General features: G+C 44.4%; 1 protein-coding gene across 1 annotated transcript in view; it reads right to left on the reverse strand.

The window, feature by feature from the left end:
• Positions 1 to 13,561, reverse strand: part of VSNL1 (visinin like 1) — a 189,012-nt gene that overhangs the window by 117,454 nt on the left and 57,997 nt on the right. The window lies entirely within an intron of this gene.

Below are 13,561 nucleotides of genomic sequence, written 5' to 3' on the forward strand. Positions count from 1 at the left end.
CAAGCTATGCTTCACGTTTAAAAGCTGTTATAACTAGAAAAGGATGTTGTAATTAGTACTAAGAATGAATGTCACTTGGGGGTTGAATAAAACTGATAATGATGTGAGCACAGAAAATACATTTGTGGTTATTTCATTATGAATGTTATGTTATATTTGTCGGACTTACAAGTGCCTCTTTGATTTATTGTAAACAAGATGACTGAAATTATCAAAATTAATGTCAAACTGGCCAAAACACTCAATTACACAGTGTGGGTTGAATAATTTTGAACACAACTGTATATATATATATATATATATATATATATATATATATATATATATATATATATATATATATATATATATATATATATATTATATCCCAGGCCAACTTCAGTGACCCTGGTGAGGTGGAATTTTAGCAGTGATCCAATACAGGGAATTTTTTAGCCGATTGCTACAAGTCCCTGAAACAAAGGGTTACATTCACAAAAAGGGACTTTAATTATAGGGCCGCATTCCAATCCAGCTCCAGTATGACAACCCGATCCTTAATTTAAAAGGACTTACATGGATATGAAATCCAAATTATCTTTGAATTAGGTGTTATCCCCATCATCCTTTATTCAATAAAATCCATTAATATTAGCACAGCTGGGCAGCAATGAGCGTACAGCGGAGACTCCGATACCGTGTAACAATATCATCCAATATCGCTAACTAAGCTGTAGTGACTGGAGAGGGGTTCAACAACTGCAATTACCCATCACTCTCTGCCTGGGCCTGGCCTAGACTTGTCCTCTCTGCCTATCAATGCAGCCAGTCCCCTTCCGATCCTCTGATAGATGAATGACACGGAATCAAGGTGTTCAAATGATGGTTACAGGCAGTTGCCACTGATTGTCTGCTCTTCACGTTTTTCTATATACACCTAGAGATATTAAACAGCTCTTCCTGGACTACCTTGATGGGCCCCGTATCTTTGGTTGGGGAGAAAAAGCATTTTGTTAAAAGTCATTTTTCTCCGGTTCCTTCACTAACAGAGATCTGTGAAAGTGAAGCTGACAACAAAATCAGAAATTGCAGCAGCAGGTATAACTGGCTGCCTGCTGGGCACAGCTGCCACTGTCTGCTCCGCTCACTCACAGACATCCAGAATATGTGCAGAATCCCAGCAGCCGAGCTTTCTGCAATGCTGTATCACTGTGTCACCGCACCTAGAGGACCCAAATTAGCAGCAGAATCTTGTATAATGTTATGTAGAGGTAAACGCAGCACATGGAGAGATCCAGTATGCAGCTAGATTGAATACAAGGAAAGAATGTCAGTACACTTACATCGTCTGCATACTGCATACCTCCCAACGTTTAGAAATAAGAAAGAGTGACACTATAAGACACACCCCTGCCACACCTCTAATCACGCCCCCACCACACCCCTCGTCATGGATACCAAAAAGAATGTTGAAGCAAAAGATGACGTTTTAAAATTCAGACCACACTGGTCCTCCCTTTCATCATTAGTTCTCCTTCATTTTAAAGGGGTTCTGCGGAGGCTATTTAAAAAAACCCCTGACACTTACCTAGGGCTTCTATCGGCCCTCTGCAGTTGTAATGTCCCATGCCATTCTCCTCCGATGCTCCGTACCCCGCCGCCGGTCCCAGTCTAATTATTCCTCTAACAAGTGTGTGTCCATGGTCGCGCAGCCGCAGTTTAGTTAAAAGCATAATTAGACAGAGACCAGTGGCGGTGAAGGGAGGATCGTAAGAGGATGACGCGGGACATTACAGCTGCAGGCAGGGTTGCTCAAATCCTAATTTGGGAGATACCCGGATAGTTCTATCCGGATATCTCTTAGTAAACCTGTGCGGGCTGGGCGGGGGTCAATCTTACCTGTATGACGTCTTCTTCGTTCTGTCCCTGGCGCCTCCCACGATGTGGTCCAAGCGGTGGTCACGTAACTACAAACACTTCCTCCTTCCGGGTTGAAGGAGAATGTGTTTGTAGTCACGTGACCGGTGCATGAAACGTATCGTGGGAGGCGCCAGGGACGAACCGAAGAAGACGTCATACAGGTAAGATTGAACCCCCCCGCCCAGGTTTACTGGGAGATATCCGGATAGAACTATCCGGGTATCTCCCGAATTCGGATTTGAGCAACCCTGCCTGCAGGGAGGCGATAGAAGCCCCAGGTAAGTGTGTTTTTTTGTTTTAAATAGCATCCAAATAACTCCTTTAACATTTAAAATAGGACATTTAAGAGTTTATTAAACACATTTTTCAGTAGAAAATTACAAATATTTACATAGATCTGTACAGGAGTCCTGAAAGAGGGACAAATGAGAAAGAAAGAGGGACAGAGGGATTTAGTTCCCAAAGAGGGAGTGTGCTCTTGCGTCTGGAAGACCGACACAACTGGATCTTATGGTCAAGCACTTTTCAATGCACAGACAGTTGGTGGCTAATGCTTCAGCTGCGTGCTCAGCCAATGGTAATCCCAGAAGTGAAGTGTTCCACCAGAGAGAGTACAAAGGCAGCACTGCAGTGTGTAAACTCTGTATGACCTTCATTTCCAGCTCAATGGTGCAAAAATGTGACGTGTGTGGGGTGAGAGCAGGGTGGGTGCCCGGTGGTAAGTGGAGCTGCTCTAGGGCACCCACCCTGCTCTCACCCCACTCTGTTGGACACACGTCGCTTTTGTGCACCCTTGACGGAGAAATTAAGGTTTGACGTGGAATTTACTTTTTGCTACATAGTTTACGCACTGAAGCCCCGCCTTTGTCCTCTCTTTGATGAATCTATTAACCTTCCCTTCCTTTGATAGAGGGGACTATACTTCAGATCAGGTGTTTTTATAGCTACAATTTTGGGTGAGAAGATCATGATGGCCACACTTACTTTATGACCCTTGTGAGATGGATCCAAGGCCGTGAAGGGCACCAAAGGGAGGCAAGGGAAGGGGTGTTATCATTAAGGGGGGGAGGGTGGCCACAAAGTTTTGCTGGGGGGCCCCATGAATTGTAGTTACGTCACTGCTTATCGGGTTGTGATTTTTTCCATCTGTACATACATCAAGCTCATACTATAATGCGTTTTTAAATTAATAGTTTTGAAAGTTATACTCAGGGCCGGATTTCTGGGAAGGCCACAAAGGCCATGGCCTAGGGCGATAAAAATCAGATAGGATCAGAAGGGTGGCAGGACTTGGAGAGAGAAGAGGTCATATGTCAAAGTAAATCACCTCTTCTGGTCCTGCAGCGCAGCCCGCCAGCGCCCTGCTCTGCACTAATAGCTGAATTCCCCAATCCCTGCTTCTCTCTCTCTCTCATTTCCTGATGTATTATGACAATCAGCATCTGCTGTCACCTCCTGATAATCTTTTCCTCTGAATGATGGACATACAAGTCAATGGCCTCAATTCACCAGAGAAAAGTTAGTAAGACATAAAAGGTCGGTATTTTATCTCATGCGGTATTTTAACACTTTGTTTGCAATTCACCACAGTGAGAGGATAGAGAGAGGAGTGTTCGGTAGCAGGCGATAATGGAGCGATATGGATGCGAAAACCGTGCGATAAATGGTCGATAGTTATGCGGTGTTAGTGATTTGCATGTGATACTTTGCTGCCTGGAAGTAAAGGATTGTGGGTAGGAGGAGGAGGTTATTACCAGCATGTGACTGCCGAGGGTTTCCCTCCCTGTTTTTGACCTTCTCCTTCCATTACAAATCCCTCCCTTTGTTCTGCATATTAAGTATATTAAGCAATATTAAGCATTTACAATATTAAGTGGATGGGTGAAACGGAGGAGGTATTTGGATACATTTTCACACTCACTCCCAATGAAAAATGTATCCAGATTCCTCCTTCCTTTCGCCCATCCACTTAATATTGTAAATACTTAATATTGCTTAATATGCTAAATATTGTAAATGGGCTGCTCTCTGGTGCCTGAAATATGTACAGTATAGGCTGTTACTATGTGCTGCTAGTAAACTAGCTGCAGAGTGAGCTGCAGCAACTGTGAGAAAAAACACATATCTCCAGGTACATTCAGGGGATAAATAGATGAAAAAATAACAAATGGCCACACCCCCTTTTTTCCCTGGTGAACTGTGATTTTGAGAAAAAATAACGACTAACTATCGCCTATTTATCGCACATTTATCATACATTTATCGCATGGATTTCTCTGTCGATTTGTCGGTTGGTGACAGCAGGCCTACGGCACTGGAAAGTACAAATCCAGCCCTGGTTATACCACCCCTGCAGGTGGAAATAGAAATGTAATTTTCATAAACACTAAGCACGGTGCGAGCAAGGTGCAAGCACCGCATCAGAGAAACCAGCCTTCATATGACCCTATGAAGGCCTACGGTGGGGCGACAAGGTCATAAGCATACTGCCGCCCCCCGCTCACTGACATACTCACTGCTGGGCAGGAAGTACATCACTGGGATTCCTGTTGTTTCCGCGCATGTGTGCTGCGCTCCCGTCATGCAAACTGCCTGCGTCGCCCATTGACTTGCATTGCTGCATGATCAGTGCGGTAGGCACATACCATGCGGTTACGCATTGCAGCATTTGCGTCGGAATAGCAGCGATTAGGATACCTCTGACGCCGCATCCCATCGCGTGAAGTGTGCAAGTCTCCGTAGGTTTGAATGGCCCTTGCGGCGACAAAGCGTCAGGGAAGAGTAACGCAGGTGCCATGCAATGTGCAGGAGTGCAGGGGGCCTAAATTACAAAATGGTTTGTGTGGCATTTATAGCTATTATATCATATTTTTAACAAACGTGGAATAATCCTTTGATCTCCTCCTCTCCTGCTATTGCACTGGTCGCAGTCGCAGGTAACAGCTGCATGAAGCACGAATGGAACTGCGCAGACATGTTTGCAGTGAGAATGTCTGCCTAGGCGATCGATACATCACTCAATACATCCGCAACTCAATCTGATTTCTGCTTAGCAGTAATCAAACCCCCGCTAGCTTAACAGAGCTCAATGTGGTATAAAGCTATGCCCCGGATCCGCTGCCACTTCTGATCACGCTACTGATAGCCTGCCTGAAATGAATTGTGTGGCAGTGAGAAGCTCTCCACACAGGTACCTGAAACTGGGCTAAACTACCTAATCACAGCAATCGTGCAATTAGAGCACAGGTGTCTAACTCAAGGCCCGTGGGCTAAATCTGGCCCTCTTAAAGAGGACGTAAGCTATTCCACAGGAAAGAAGGAAAACAGAGAGAAACCAACCCTGTGCGTATTTAGAGTTAACAGCCTGTCAAATTCTCCCTTATCTGGAAGCAATGAGCCACTGTAATTTAAGCCATCAGCTCTGTCTGATATGTGCCCCGGATGTGCCGTTCAGAGTATATATGTAAACATGGGGGATTAACTGTTGCTGTGCTCCCAGCAAACCAGTAAGTAACTACACTGCAGCATCTCTGAGGAGCTCTATAAGACGTAACAAGGAAATGTTTTACTGTAAAGCTTATTATGCCGTTGGTTATCTTTTAGAGCAGAGAGGAGGTCTGCTTTTAAAGCGGATCCGAGATGAAAAACTAACTATAACAAGTAACTTGTCTATATATCTTATCTAAAGTTTAGATAGTTTACACAGCAAATCTAGCTGCAAACAGCTTAAATAGAATATGATAATTTCTTCCTGTGATACAATGACAGCAGCCATGTTGTGTGTAAACATTACACAGAGGCAGGCTTATCTGCATGTGGAGCAAAAAAATCTAATCCCCCCTCCTCCTCCCTCCTCCCCTCTGCCTCTGAAATCTCTGGCTAGTAATACCTCCCCCTCCTCCTGCCCAGACTGAGCTCCCATGAGCCCTTGCTACTGTCTGAAAGTGCCTTGGCTCTCTGAAAACCTGTGGGCGTGGCTTAGTGTATAGGTAATTAGAGTATTAAAACAAAAAAGTATTTGGCTTGAGGAATGCCCTATAAACAATAGGAAAGGAACACAATTATGCAATGAGCAAAAGTTCATCTCGGATCCACTTTAAGGCCCATACACACTGCTGACTGATGTCGCACGATCCCTTGGGTGACATGGATGGACCAACACTGACAGACACAATGTCAACTGCGTAGCTGACAATGCGCTCTGTTGCTATGCGTGTGTGTGGTGGAGGAATTACAGAGCGGCGCGTACATGACATCACAGGGCGGGGAGGGAAGCGTTAGCACACTGGAGTTGTCTGTCGCCTTGGGAAGTTTAATCACAGGGCGGATTGCAGGGGCTGTTGTACACACACATGACTATCGGTTGCCTCTGATCATGTGTGTGTACGAGCTTTTAGCCATTTTACGTGGCCTGTGAGACCTTCAAATGTGTGCAATTGTCTCAATCAAGGTCATATTAATTAAAAGCAGCCTGAAAGAAGCCACTTTCTCTAGCACCCATGAAGGAAGGACGTAGGTGTGACACAGCGTTGTCAGGGTAATGAACTCTTCACATGCAGACAAGGCACTGTGGCTTTGTGCTGTCTCATGCTGCTCCTGCATTGCCTTACTACTATTGTGCTGTGTTGCTCTAATGCTCATTTTCATGTGTTTATTCAGCCATTGTATGTTCTAGCTGAGCAATTACTACAAAACCTATTTGTGTATATCAGCTTCATTGTCAGTTCACACTGTGGCCCATATGCAAATCACTTTTTCTCCTGAGTTTTCTCCTAGGTGATATTTTTAAACTTGTCAATGAAATGCATGCTAAGCCACCAGCAAGCAAGAAAAAACTAAAAAAAAAATTGATAGTATTTATTCATTTACTTTTTGGTACTTTTTCAGTTGAAAAGTGCTGGAAAGTTAAGGTAGCCATACACTGGTCGATTTGCCATCAGATTCGACCAACAGATAGATCCCTCTCTGATCGAATCTAATCAGAGAGGGATCGTATGGCTACCTTTACAGCAAACAGATTGTGAATCGATTTCAGCCTGAAACCGTCCACAATCTGTTGTGGTGGCGGTGGTGCTGCCGCCGCTCCCCCCCCCCCCCCCCCGCATACATTGCCTGCTCCGGCGGCGCAACTCCCCAGGTCTCCACTGTCTTCTTCTCCGCTCTGGTCTGGTCTCCGGGTCCGGCAGGCTTCACTTCTTCATGTCTGGGGGAAGTTTAAACAGTAGAGCGCCCTCTACTGTTTAAACTTTCTGCCGGAACAGGAAGAAGTGAAGCCTGCTGGATCTGGAGCCCAGCGCAGTGACGGAGCAGCGGTGACCGGGGGGATATGCGCCGGCCGGATCAGGTAATGTATTGCAGCTGTTTTGCGTCGGTTGCCGGGCACTCAAACGCCGCTAGCGACGCGCTCCCTACCGCCGGGAGATCAACGGTAATTTCCCGCACAGAGCGATCGACAGGATCGGTCTATTTCAGGACGATATAGATCGAAATTTAGCGTTAACGTTAACGATTTGACAGCAGATTAGATCCCAGTGATCGAATCTGCTGTTGATCGGTGGGGAATCGGCCTAGTGTATGGCCAGCTTTATTTTAAAAAGAAGATGAAAAATTATCTCCTAGGAGAAAACTCAGGTGAAATAGTTAATTGCATATGGGTCCAGGTGTGTTGTTCACCCTTGTGATTATATACATGTTATGTGGTTTCCATACAAATTTGTTACAAATTGCATTTTGGTGTGTTGGTGCACTAGATTTACTAGACTTAGCACCCTGGTCTGTTTATTTGCTTCTATATCTAGGATTTATAAGTGTGCATACCTTTTTATAATGACCATATTAATTAAAAGGGCACAGTGCCCATAAACACTCCCACAATGCAGTTTTATGTTATGACCCACAAAGTGACATCCCACCACTAGAGTGCAGTGTTTCTACTTTAGCAGTTCACACCTGTTTTTTTTTTAATGAGCGGAGATTAGAATTCTCAGCAACCAATTCCAAAAAGTTCCAGAAGAAATAAGTTAATGCCAAGGAGGGCAGTTTCATAAAAGATGGGAAAGCAAATACATGTTGGTGCTTTGAGAAGACAATATCGGGTTATAAGGCAGTGTCTGATGAAGGAGTAAGATCTACGTCGGCATTTTCACACCAAACATGGATTCAAGTATGCTAAATAAATACCCTTTAAGAAAAATATCTAATTGTCCAAAAATATGAGGGCAGAAACAGAATGCAATGAAAGCAGGAAATGTTTACTAATTCTACACTGTCAGTTTCAAACTGTTAGTAAATGTTAAAACGTAAAAAAAAAAATAAAAAAAAAAAAAAAAAAATTGGCCCACAACTTAAAGAGAAACCGCAACCAAGAATTGAACTTCATCCCAATCAGTAGAGGATACCCCCTTTCCCATGAGAAATCTCTTCCTTTTCTCAAACGTATCATCAAGGGGCTCTGTATGACTGATATTGTGGTGAAACCCTTCCCACAGGAACCTGTGAGGACCATAGTCCTGGCAGTTTCCTGTCTGTAAACCTGGTTGCATTGTGGGAAATAACAGCTGTTTCCAACTGCCAAAAAAGCGAGCAACATCTCCTTCCACTGACATCTCCTGCCAGCAGTAAAAATGTCACCATATGATAAATGTCAGAATGTAAATCTGGGAAAGGAAAGATTTTACAATGAGCAAACACTGACTAAATCATTTATACATAATTATTGTAAAAATTAAGCACTTTTTTCATTACATTATTTTCAATGGAGTTCCTCTTTAATTGTATTTTAGATTTTGTCCCCTTCTGTGTTATGCCTTTTAAACTCCTGCTTTAGAGATAAATTATTGGAAACAACCACTATTTTTAGACAGAGGGTCATAATGTTCCTTCTACTCACTCACCAAGAAATGATTTTCTAACCACAAGATCTGAGCAGAGGTGTCACCCAGTGCAGAAACTCATGGTGACACCCTTCTCTCACCCCATGAACCTCCAACCTCACCAGGCCTAACAAAAGCCTATATTTAAACACAGGAGGTTAACCCTTTCTGTGCTCCAAGCAAACCAGGGAGTAACCACACTTCAGCACCCCTGTTGGAGCTCAATAAACTATAAAAAGGAAATGTTTTTCTGTAAAGGTTAGTATGCTGTTGCTTATCATTTAGCGCAGAGTAAGTTCTGAGTTCAGGTCCACTTTAAAGATGCCAAACGGCTAAATTTAAAGATGCTCAAACTGTTGGTTAGCTAGTTAGAAGAAGAATTTTTTTTATGTGACATAACAAGTCCTCTTTAAAGCGAAAGCGCCTCCTCCAGTCATCTGGGAAGCCCATCTGTAGGTTTACAAATCAGGAGATAAATGAGCACATAAACAAGTCTAGGATAAGAAAACAGCAGTAGGTGGAATAGATTACGCCACTATCTCCTGCTCCATATGGCAGTGGGCAGCAAGGGGGTCACATCACAACAAAGCTAATGAGATGTGGGTGTCACGAGGACATAAAAACAACACAGAAAACTCTTCTGCGGCATTGATCCCGTAGTGGTAAGACACATGCCGAACAACAATGGCCTACTAACCCAATAATCATGTCTTGACCAAGCTTTTACTGGGTGCTGAACCTAGAGGTGTCTGTCAGCTGCATTTTTGCCAAGCAATACTATTACTAATTAGTTTGAAATAAATATGATCTATATCACATGAATCTTGGCAAAAGTCCTAAATAATTCACACCAAAATCTCTTATGCCACCTCATAGCTGCTGTATGATCCTATCAGGGTCTGTTGACAGAAGACAAGGAGTCCTAAGTCCACCACCTCTTACCAGTCTTATTTTTCACAGACAAAGTACCTTTCCTACCGGCCGCTGTATAATGCGGAGCTATGTAGAAAATTAATCCACCCACATTTTGGAGAGGTGGAGATTGGTGCAGGGCTGTGGAGTTGAGAAGTTGGAGTAATTTTTGGGTACCTGGAGTCGGAGGTTTCATAAACAGGAGTCGGATGATTATTGTATTAGCAACATAGCCCTAGAAATTATTAGATTAAGGAGCAATTTTGGGTACCTGGAATCAGAGTAAGTCAGTGTTCTCCCCAGGCTCTTTTAGCCAGGTGCTCCACCCGGCTAGTTTTGGTGAGCACCCGGCTGTCATTGGCCCTCCTCCTCTGCTATAAGCAGAGTTGTGCAGAGAAGCACTGGCCCTGCATTCTATCATCTCGCCCCACCCGGCTACTTTTTCATGCCACCAGGCTACTTTCTTATGCCACCCGGCTGGAAAAAAATTCTGGCGAGAACATTGCAGTGGTTTCATAAACGGAGGAGTCGGAGTCGGAGGATTTTTGTACCGACTCCAAAGCCCTGGATTGGTGGGCTCTTTCACTTTGAATTGAATGGGGCTGCACCACTCCACTGTGGCCGAGCAGAAGTACCCCATTCAGCACTACTGCCTGTGGGAAACAGACCCCAATGATAAACACAGTCATTATATGTTTGACCAACGATCAAACAGAACTCACAAAATCCTGATAATTGATACACTAAATTACAATTTTCCCTCTGGAGAAGGGACTAAAGTTAATAAAACTTAACCTTTATTAGTTTAAATATAAAAACAACCAATAGCTGTAAGCTGCCCACTGAATATCAAACTCTGTATAAATGAACTAGGGGTACACTATAAGTATTTTAACGAGATGTCACACCTCTCACCCCTTAGTGCATTCAAAGATATAATCAATTACACAAAACCCCCCACCATACAAAACCCAACATGTTTCACTTCCAATCGGAAGCTTTTTCAAGGGAAGACATAACATGCCTAATGTGCAATAGTGCTAGGGTGCAATATACATTACAACATTAAAACACAGAGTGTTATATAGTGTGTCCGCTCATGATAGTAGCCAGGCTGCTATCAGGTTGCTATCATGAGCGGACACACTATATAACTCTCTGTGTTTTATGCTGGGCATGCACGGCACAGATTATGCGGCGGCCCCGCTGGCGCCTGGATCGATCCCCGCTCATCCCCACGGGCGCTCCTTATCTTCCGCTCGATTCCCTGCTTTTGTCCGCCCGCGGGGATCGTGCGGGGTATCGATCCGGCGGGTCATCGGACTTGTTGGAAATTATCAATCGAACCATCAGTGGCTCGATTGATAAGGGCGCATCGGCCCGTGTATGCCCAGCATTAAGCTGGGAATACACCATACAATTTTCTGTTAGATTTACCTGCCAGATAGATAAAGTTCAACATGTTGGAAATGTATCTATCTTATCTATCTGCCGAGCAATTAGGCATTGTTCTAATCAGCAGGAGATGACCAGAAGACAATGCACCAGAGATAATGACCAGTCTCTACAGAAAATAATCTAATTATGTTGAATTTTATCTATCTGGCAGGTAAATCTAATGCTGGGCATACACGGTTAGTTTGTTTCCTTATCAATCGATAATATCCGACAGGTCCGATGACCCATCGGATAGATTCCCCGCTCGATCCCCGCGGGCGGACAATAGCGGGAAATCGAGCGGCTGATAAGGCATGCCCGCGGGGACGAGCGGGAATCGATCCGCGTGCGGGATTCGATACCACCGCATAAACTTACTGTGTATGTCCAGCATAAGACATACAGAAAAATGTAACAGAAAATTGTATGGTGTATTCCCAGCATGAATGTTATAATATTCTAGTATTCTAGTTTTGCCCATTCACAAGGTTTGGCTCTCTGATAAGATTAGCTGATCTGGAACCGCCACCTCTGATGAGAGAAAACAGGGGAATTTATAGCATCTGATAAGAACCGGTTTGAGCCATTTCTATAGACTTGGGCTGGTTGGTTTGGTTTTAGAGAATGGGATACATTTAGAAACATGCTACAACCATCTCTTTCCCTTCTTTGTCTCCTAACCTTTCCTTAATAACCTGGTTTACATTCTTTCCATGAGAACAGAAAGGTTCTATTGAATCCGGCTCTCCGGACCCTGCAATGTACTATTAACCTATTCCGTCACATATTCAGCGGCACTTCCCCATTCCTCCTCCTTGTTATACAGCCTCTCTAGCATACCTTCATTTATTCCTCCTATTTGTGTCTTATATATTTATGCTGCATGCTAGTAACAAGCAGGTTAATTCATGAAAACTATAGGTGCCCAGATTGACCAAGAGAAAGATTTATCTCCGATCATATCTGTTCGGAGCAGGGCCAGGCCGAGGCGAGAAAGGCTCCAGGTCGCAGTGTAGGAGGTGACTCAGGGGGTTGGTAGCCCTGGGGCACCTCTTAGTCTAATAGCAATCAGTGTGTAACGGGAGGGATGGAGGGGCGCACTTTGGTGTCTCAGCCTTGGGTGCTGGAGGACCTTGTCCTGGCTCTGGTGGAGATTTGTTGCCTGCCCATACACTACAGGCTGAATTCCAATTGATTTCACCATGAAATCTCTCGGGCATCGGTCTTGTGACGCTGTGTCTTCCGCCTCGTCGCCCCCTCACGCTGTCCTCCCTAATGTAAAATGTGTCTCCCCTCGGTGCAGTATACTTTACCTGTCTGTGTCCTCCGCTGACTCCATCTGCATACTCACCCACCCATTGGTTGCCAGCGCACAAAGGTGTGACATCACATGTGTCCATATTACGCTGGCAACCAGTTGGGGAGCATGAATAAAGATGGAGCCTGGAGCCAGTGGCGGACACTGATAGGTAAAGTACACTACACCGGGCACATTTTACACGGGAGGGGGCTGGGGTGTCGGGAGTGGAGGAAGTCAGCGCCAGGGGTTCCATTGTGTTCATTGCTTGTCCCGATATCTCACCAACACGCACCTGATCAAGCATGTTGGCTCTACATATTGCAGCATGTCCAATTGGGCCGAAATCGGTCGCATCGTATGTCGGGCATGCTCTTGGTGGCACCAATTTCCATCAGATCCAATCATAATAATTGAATAGGATGGTAGATCGACCACTAAATCACCTGATGTATGGCCACCTTATGAATTCTCTCTCCTTCTCTGTTATTTCAGGATTTCTTTCTCCCCAACTGTCTCAACTCACCATTTCTCTCTCCTTACGGGTTTTAACTCATGATTTATCTCCTTTCCTCTGTTTAAAGCCCCGTACACCTGCTCAATGAAACTCGGCTATAGAGGCCAATAACAATCGCCTCTGGTGAGACTCCAGTGTGTGTACGGCAGCCCCAGACCACACCCCTCTTGACCAGTTGGCCAGCGAACCAACCTGGCACTAAAATAGCAATTTATTTCAACGGCGATAGAAGCTCCGTCACCAACTGCCTACAGTGGAGCAGGAACAGATTTGTGGCTGGAGTGGTGCTTTAATATAAGAGTTACAGGAAGCTCCGCTCTGACACGCCCGCTCTGCCTGGAAACAAGGTGGCATAAGCTGGAATTTCTCTCACAGGCGTTTTTTGCTTGTTACAAGCTATATGTAACTAGGCCATGGCTGGCCCCAGATACAGGAGAGCACAAGTGTTACATAATTGTCATTATGGAAATGAATGCGAGTTTTATGGAAATGAATGCGAGTTTTAAAGCGAGGAACGTGCCGCAGCAAGCAATTTATTCCTCTGTTCTTTTCCCCAAAATACACAATGGCATATGGCAGCATAATGGAAACATGTCATTTGTCCTGCTTATTTCACAAAAGATAATT

The sequence above is a fragment of the Hyperolius riggenbachi genome, chromosome 4 (assembly GCF_040937935.1).
Source record: "Hyperolius riggenbachi isolate aHypRig1 chromosome 4, aHypRig1.pri, whole genome shotgun sequence".
NCBI classification, from domain to species: domain Eukaryota; kingdom Metazoa; phylum Chordata; class Amphibia; order Anura; family Hyperoliidae; genus Hyperolius; species Hyperolius riggenbachi.